The sequence below is a fragment of the Pollachius pollachius genome (genome assembly GCF_949987615.1).
Source record: "Pollachius pollachius genome assembly, chromosome: 16".
In the NCBI taxonomy this organism is placed as follows: domain Eukaryota; kingdom Metazoa; phylum Chordata; class Actinopteri; order Gadiformes; family Gadidae; genus Pollachius; species Pollachius pollachius.
Genome location: NC_136949.1, coordinates 22,198,807 through 22,206,306, shown reverse-complemented (window position 1 = coordinate 22,206,306; position 7,500 = coordinate 22,198,807).

The window sequence follows — 7,500 nt, the reverse complement described above, 5'->3', positions numbered from 1 at the left end:
TGTGTGTGTGTGTGTGTGTGTGTGTGTGTGTGTGTGTGTGTGTGTGTGTGTGTGGTATGGGTCTACAGGGGGAGATGGAAACACTTATCCCAGAGCTGGGCCTCCAATTCCTGGGTAGGGATAGAGTGAGTGTGGGCCTATGGGGGGAAGCTGTAAACACACATCCCCGAGTTGAGGCTCCTATTCCTGGGTAGGGATGGAGGTATTTTGTGTGTGGGGACTATAGGGGGAAGCTGGAAACACACACACCAGAGCTGAGCCTCCTTTTCCTGGGTAGAAATAGAGGTATTTTGTGTGTGGGGACTATAGGGGGAAGCTGGAAACACACACACCAGTGCTGAGCCTCCTATTCCTGGGTAGAGATAGAGGTGTTGTGTGTGTGTGGGGGGGCCTATAGGGGGAAGCTGGAAACACACACACCAGAGCTGAGCCTCCTTTTCCTGGGTAGAAATAGAGGTATTTTGTGTGTGGGGACTATAGGGGGAAGCTGGAAACACACACACACCAGTGCTGAGCCTCCTATTCCTGGGTAGAGACAGAGGACTTGTGTGTTTGGGCCTATAGGGGGAAGCTGGAAACACTCATCCCAGAGCTGAGCCTCCTATTCCTGGGTAGAGATAGAGGTGTTGTGTGTGTGTGGGGGGGCCTATAGGGGGAAGCTGGAAACACACACACCAGAGCTGAGCCTCCTTTTCCTGGGTAGAAATAGAGGTATTTTGTCTGTGGGGACTATAGGGGGAAGCTGGAAACACACACACCAGAGCTGAGCCTCCTTTTCCTGGGTAGAAATAGAGGTATTTTGTGTGTGGGGACTATAGGGGGAAGCTGGAAACACACACACCAGTGCTGAGCCTCCTATTCCTGGGTAGAGATAGAGGTGTTGTGTGTGTGTGTGGGCCTATAGGGGGAAGCTGGAAACACACACACCAGAGCTGAGCCTCCTTTTCCTGGGTAGAAATAGAGGTATTTTGTGTGTGGGGACTATAGGGGGAAGCTGGAAACACACACACACACACACACACACACCAGTGCTGAGCCTCCTATTCCTGGGTAGAGACAGAGGACTTGTGTGTTTGGGCCTATAGGGGGAAGCTGGAAACACTCATCCCAGAGCTGAGCCTCCTATTCCTGGGTAGAGATAGAGGTGTTGTGTGTGTGTGGGGGGGCCTATAGGGGGAAGCTGGAAACACACACACCAGAGCTGAGCCTCCTTTTCCTGGGTAGAAATAGAGGTATTTTGTCTGTGGGGACTATAGGGGGAAGCTGGAAACACACACACCAGAGCTGAGCCTCCTTTTCCTGGGTAGAGATAGAGGTGTTGTGTGTGTGTGTGGGGGGGCCTATAGGGGGAAGCTGGAAACACACACACCAGAGCTGAGCCTCCTATTCCTGGGTAGAGATAGAGGTGTTGTGTGTGTGTGGGGGGGCCTATAGGGGGAAGCTGGAAACACACACACCAGAGCTGAGCCTCCTTTTCCTGGGTAGAAATAGAGGTATTTTGTGTGTGGGGACTATAGGGGGAAGCTGGAAACACACACACACAGCAGTGCTGAGCCTCCTATTCCTGGGTAGAGACAGAGGACTTGTGTGTTTGGGCCTATAGGGGGAAGCTGGAAACACTCATCCCAGAGCTGAGCCTCCTATTCCTGGGTAGAGATAGAGGTGTTGTGTGTGTGTGGGGGGGCCTATAGGGGGAAGCTGGAAACACACACACCAGAGCTGAGCCTCCTTTTCCTGGGTAGAAATAGAGGTATTTTGTCTGTGGGGACTATAGGGGGAAGCTGGAAACACACACACCAGAGCTGAGCCTCCTTTTCCTGGGTAGAAATAGAGGTATTTTGTGTGTGGGGACTATAGGGGGAAGCTGGAAACACACACACCAGTGCTGAGCCTCCTATTCCTGGGTAGAGATAGAGGTGTTGTGTGTGTGTGGGCCTATAGGGGGAAGCTGGAAACACACACACCAGAGCTGAGCCTCCTATTCCTGGGTAGAGATAGAGGTCATATGTGTGTGTGTGTGTGTGTGTGTGTGTGTGTGTGTGTGTGTGTGTGTGTGTGTGTGTGTGTGTGTGTGTGTGTGTGTGTGTGTGTGTGTGTGTGTGTGTGTGTGTGTGTGTGGGCTCCCATGGCAAGGGAGGGACAGAGAGCATGTGGGATTGGTGCTGAGACCTGATTTCTTATTGTTATTCCTCTTATTCTTATTGTTATTCTTCTTTGTATTGTTACTCTTATTGTTATTCTTCTTATTCTTATTCTTATTATTATTCTTCTTATTATTATTATTATTCTTCTTATTATTCTTCTTATTATTATTATTCTTATTATTATTCTTATTCTTATTATTAACTATTATTATTATTATAAATTGTTAAACAAGAAATTTCACAGTCCGCTCACTGTGGATTCCTTGGCTTCGTTTGAAAAACCAAGCGTTTTTTTTCTAAGTCATTTTTCTGCTAGACTCCCATGGGTTCGTTTTAGACTACCAGGGATGGTAATATAGGGTTAGCAGGGGTCTCGAAAATAAGAAATTTCACAGTCCGCTCACTGTGGATTTATGGGCTTCGCCTGGTACCGTTTTGTGGGCCTGTTTTGCAGGACAGTGGTCGTTTGACATATAAGAAAGGTGGCCCCTGGTCTGGAAGTCTTCCTGAGGCTCCAGAGGAGCGGGACCACGTGGCGTCTAAGGCCGAAACGGGTCCCCTACTCGGCCTAAGTGGGGCAGTTGGTGGCCCCCTGTCTGGAGGTCTTCCTGATGCTCCAGAGGAGCGGGACCACGCAGAGTCTGAGGCCGACACGGGTCCCCTACTCGGCCCAAGTGGTGCAGTTGGTGGTCCACGGTCTGGAGGTCTTCCTGAGGCTCCAGAGGAGCGGGACCACTTGCCGTCTAAGTCCGAAACGGGTCCCCCATTCGGCCTAAGTGGTGCAGTTGTCGGCCCCCTGTCTGGGGGTCTTCCTGAGGCTCCAGAGGAGCGGGACCACTCAGAGTCTGAGGCCGAAACGGGTCCCCTTCTCGGCCAAAGTGGGGCAGTTAGTGGCCCCCTGTCTGGAGGTCTTCCTGAGGCTCCAGAGCAGCGGGTCCACTCAGAGTCTGAGGCCGAAACGGGTCCCCTACTCGGCCCGAGTGGTGCAGTTGGTGGTCCATGGTCTGGAGGTCTTCCTGAGGCTCCAGAGGAGCGGGACCACTTGCCGTCTAAGTCCGAAACGGGTCCCCCATTCGGCCTAAGTGGTGCAGTTGTCGGCCCCCTGTCTGGGGGTCTTCCTGAGGCTCCAGAGGAGCGGGACCACTCAGAGTCTGAGGCCGAAACGGGTCCCCTTCTCGGCCAAAGTGGGGCAGTTAGTGGCCCCCTGTCTGGAGGTCTTCCTGAGGCTCCAGAGCAGCGGGTCCACTCAGAGTCTGAGGCCGAAACGGGTCCCCTTCTCGGCCTAAGTGGGGCAGTTGGTGGCCCCAGGTCTGGAGGTCTTCCTGCGGCTCCAGAGGAGCGGGACCACGCAGAGTCTGAGGCCGAAACGGGTCCCCTACTCGGCCTAAGTGGTGCAGTTGGTGGCCCCCTGTCTGGGGGTCTTCCTGAGGCTCCAGAGGAGCGGGACCACTCAGAGTCTGAGGCCGAAACGGTTCCCCTTCTCGGCCTAAGTGGGGCAGTTAGTGGCCCCCTGTCTGGAGGTCTTCCTGAGGCTCCAGAGCAGCGGGTCCACTCAGAGTCTGAGGCCGAAACGGGTCCCCTACTCGGCCTAAGTGGGGCAGTTGGTGGCCCCAGGTCTGGAGGTCTTCCTGCGGCTCCAGAGGAGCGGGACCACGCAGAGTCTGAGGCCGAAACGGGTCCCCTACTCGGCCTAAGTGGGGCAGTTGGTGGCCCCCTGTCTGGAGGTCTTCCTGATGCTCCAGAGGAGCGGGACCACGCAGAGTCTGAGGCCGAAACGGGTCCCCTACTCGGCCTAAGTGGGGCAGTTGGTGGCCCCCTGTCTGGAGGTCTTCCTGATGCTCCAGAGGAGCGGGACCACTCCGAGTCTGAGGCCGAAACGGGTCCCCTATTCGGCCTAAGTGGTGCAGTTGGTGGCCCCCTGTCTGGAGGTCTTCCTGATGCTCCAGAGGAGCGGGACCACGCAGAGTCTGAGGCCGAAACGGGTCCCCTACTCGGCCTAAGTGGGGCAGTTGGTGGCCCCCTGTCTGGAGGTCTTCCTGATGCTCCAGAGGAGCGGGACCACGCAGAGTCTGAGGCCGAAACGGGTCCCCTACTCGGCCTAAGTGGGGCAGTTGGTGGCCCCCTGTCTGGAGGTCTTCCTGATGCTCCAGAGGAGCGGGACCACTCCGAGTCTGAGGCCGAAACGGGTCCCCTATTCGGCCTAAGTGGTGCAGTTGGTGGCCCCCTGTCTGGAGGTCTTCCTGATGCTCCAGAGGAGCGGGACCACGCAGAGTCTGAGGCCGAAACGGGTCCCCTACTCGGCCTAAGTGGGGCAGTTGGTGGCCCCCTGTCTGGAGGTCTTCCTGATGCTCCAGAGGAGCGGGACCACGCAGAGTCTGAGTCCGAAACGGGTCCCCTATTCGGCCTAAGTGGTGCAGTTGGTGGGCCCCTGTCTGGAGGTCTTCCTGAGGCTCCAGAGCAGCGGGTCCACTCAGAGTCTGAGTCCGAAATGGGTCCCCTACTCGGACTGAGTTGTGCAGTGAGTCGGTGTGAGCCTGGAGGAATGAAAATCCAAGCGTTATTTTTCTAAGTTCTTTTTTTGCTAGACTCCCATGGGTTCGTTTTAGACTACCATGGGTTGTGTTTAGAATCCCATGGGTTCATTTTAGACTCCCATGGGTTCGTTTTAGACTACCAGGGATGGTGATATATACCAGGGGTGTCGAAAATAAGAAGTTTCACAGTCCGCTCACTGTGGATTCATGGGCTTCGCCTGATACCGTTTTGTGGGCCTGTTTTGCAGGACAGTGGTTGTTTGGCATATAGGAAAGGTGGCCCCTGGCCCTGGAGGTCTTCCTGAGGCTCCAGAGGAGCGGGACCACGTGGCGTCTAAGGCCGAAAGGTGTCCCCTGGTCGGACTGAGTGGTGCCGTTGGTGGCCCCCGGTCTGGAGGTCTTCCTGAGGCTCCAGAGGAGCGGGACCACGTGGCGTCTAAGGCCGAAACGGGTCCCCTACTCGGCCCAAGTGGTGCAGTTGGTGGCCCCTGGTCTGGGGGTCTCTAGAACCATCCAGGGGTGCGGGACCACTTGGCGTCTAAGTCCGAAACGGGTCCCCTACTCGGCCCATGTGGTGCAGTTAGTGGGCCCCCTGTCTGGAGGTCTTCCTGAGGCTCCAGAGGAGCGGGTCCACTCAGAGTCTGAGGCCGAAACAGGTCCCCCATTCGGCCTAAGTGGTGCAGTTGGTGGCCCCCTGTCTGGAGGTCTTCCTGAGGCTCCAGAGGAGAGGGACCACTCAGAGTCTGAGGCCGAAACGGGTCCCCTACTCGGCCTAAGTGGTGCAGTTGGTGGCCCCCTGTCTGGGGGTCTTGGTGAGGCTCCAGAGGAGCGGGTCCACTCAGAGTCTGAGGCCGAAACGGGTCCCCTACTCGGACAGAGTGGTGCAGTTGGTGGCCCCCTGTCTGGGGGTCTTGGTGAGGCTCCAGAGGAGCGGGTCCACTCAGAGTCTGAGGCCGAAACGGGTCCCCTACTCGGACAGAGTGGTGCAGTTGGTGGCCCCCTGTCTGGGGGTCTTGGTGAGGCTCCAGAGGAGCGGGACCACTCAGAGTCTGAGGCCGAAACGGGTCCCCTACTCGGACAGAGTGGTGCAGTTGGTGGCCCCCTGTCTGGGGGTCTTGGTGAGGCTCCAGAGGAGCGGGTCCACTCAGAGTCTGAGGCCGAAACGGGTCCCCTTCTCGGCCTAAGTGGTGCAGTTAGTGGGCCCCCTGTCTGGAGGTCTTCCAGAGGCTCCAGAGGAGCGGGACCACTCAGTGTCTGAGGCCGAAACGGGTCCCCTACTCGGACTGAGTGGTGCAGTTGGTGGCCCCCTGTCTGGGGGTCTTGGTGAGGCTCCAGAGGAGCGGGTCCACTCAGAGTCTGAGGCCGAAACGGGTCCCCTACTCGGACTGAGTGGTGCAGTTGGTGGCCCCCTGTCTGGGGGTCTTGGTGAGGCTCCAGAGGAGCGGGTCCACTCAGAGTCTGAGGCCGAAACGGGTCCCCTACTCGGCCTAAGTGGTGCAGTTAGTGGGCCCCCTGTCTGGAGGTCTTGGTGAGGCTCCAGAGCAGCGGGTCCACTCAGAGTCTGAGGCCGAAACGGGTCCCCTACTCGGCCTAAGTGGTGCAGTTAGTGGGCCCCCTGTCTGGAGGTCTTCCTGAGGCTCCAGTGGAGCGGGTCCACTCAGAGTCTGAGGCCGAAACGGGTCCCCTACTCGGACTGAGTGGTGCAGTTGGTGGCCCCCTGTCTGGAGGTCTTCCTGAGGCTCCAGAGGAGCGGGTCCACTCAGAGTCTGAGGCCGAAACGGGTCACCTACTCGGCCTAAGTGGTGCAGTTGGTGGCCCCCTGTCTGGGGGTCTTGGTGAGGCTCCAGAGGAGCGGGTCCACTCAGAGTCTGAGGCCGGAACGGTTCCCCTACTCGGCCTGAGTGGTGCAGTTAGTGGGCCCCCTGTCTGGAGGTCTTCCTGAGGCTCCAGAGGAGCGGGACCACTCACAGTCTGAGGCCGAAACGGGTCTCCTACTCGGCCAGAGTGGTGCAGTTAGTGGGCCCCCTGTCTGGAGGTCTTCCTGAGGCTCCAGAGGAGCGGGACCACTCAGAGTCTGAGGCCGAAACGGGTCCCCTACTCGGCCTAAGTGGTGCAGTTAGTGGGCCCCCTGTCTGGAGGTCTTCCTGAGGCTCCAGAGGAGCGGGACCACTCAGAGTCTGAGGCCGAAACGGGTCCCCCATTCGGCCAAAGTGGTGCAGTTGGTGGCCCCCTGTCTGGAGGTCTTCCTGAGGCTCCAGAGGAGAGGGACCACTCAGAGTCTGTGTCCGAAACGGGTCCCCTACTCGGACTGGGTGGTGCAGTGAGTCGGTGTGAGCCTGGAGGAATGAAAATCCAAGCGTTATTTTTCTAAGTTCTTTTTTTGCTAGACTCCCATGGGTTCGTTTTAGACTACCATGGGTTGTGTTTAGAATCCCATGGGTTCATTTTAGACTCCCATGGGTTCGTTTTAGACTACCAGGGATGGTAATATATACCAGGGGTGTCGAAAATAAGAAGTTTCACAGTCCGCTCACTGTGGATTTATGGGCTTCGCCTGATACCGTTTTGTGGGCCTGTTTTGAAGGACATACCCCCATCCTAGTATAGGTCGGAGACAGTAGGTGCACAGTCAATAGGTGACTGCTGGTGCCCCGTCCCTTCAGCCCACGGACCCAAGCGGTCCGGCATGTTGGCGAGCGTCCGACGGAAATGGTCTAAGCGGCACACCTCAGTGAGGGCCCCAGTGTGGCTTTCGTTCCACACGAAGGGTGCCTCACAACGTGTGCCCGAATCCAGTGCTCCTGCCTTTTGGTGGGTGTGCT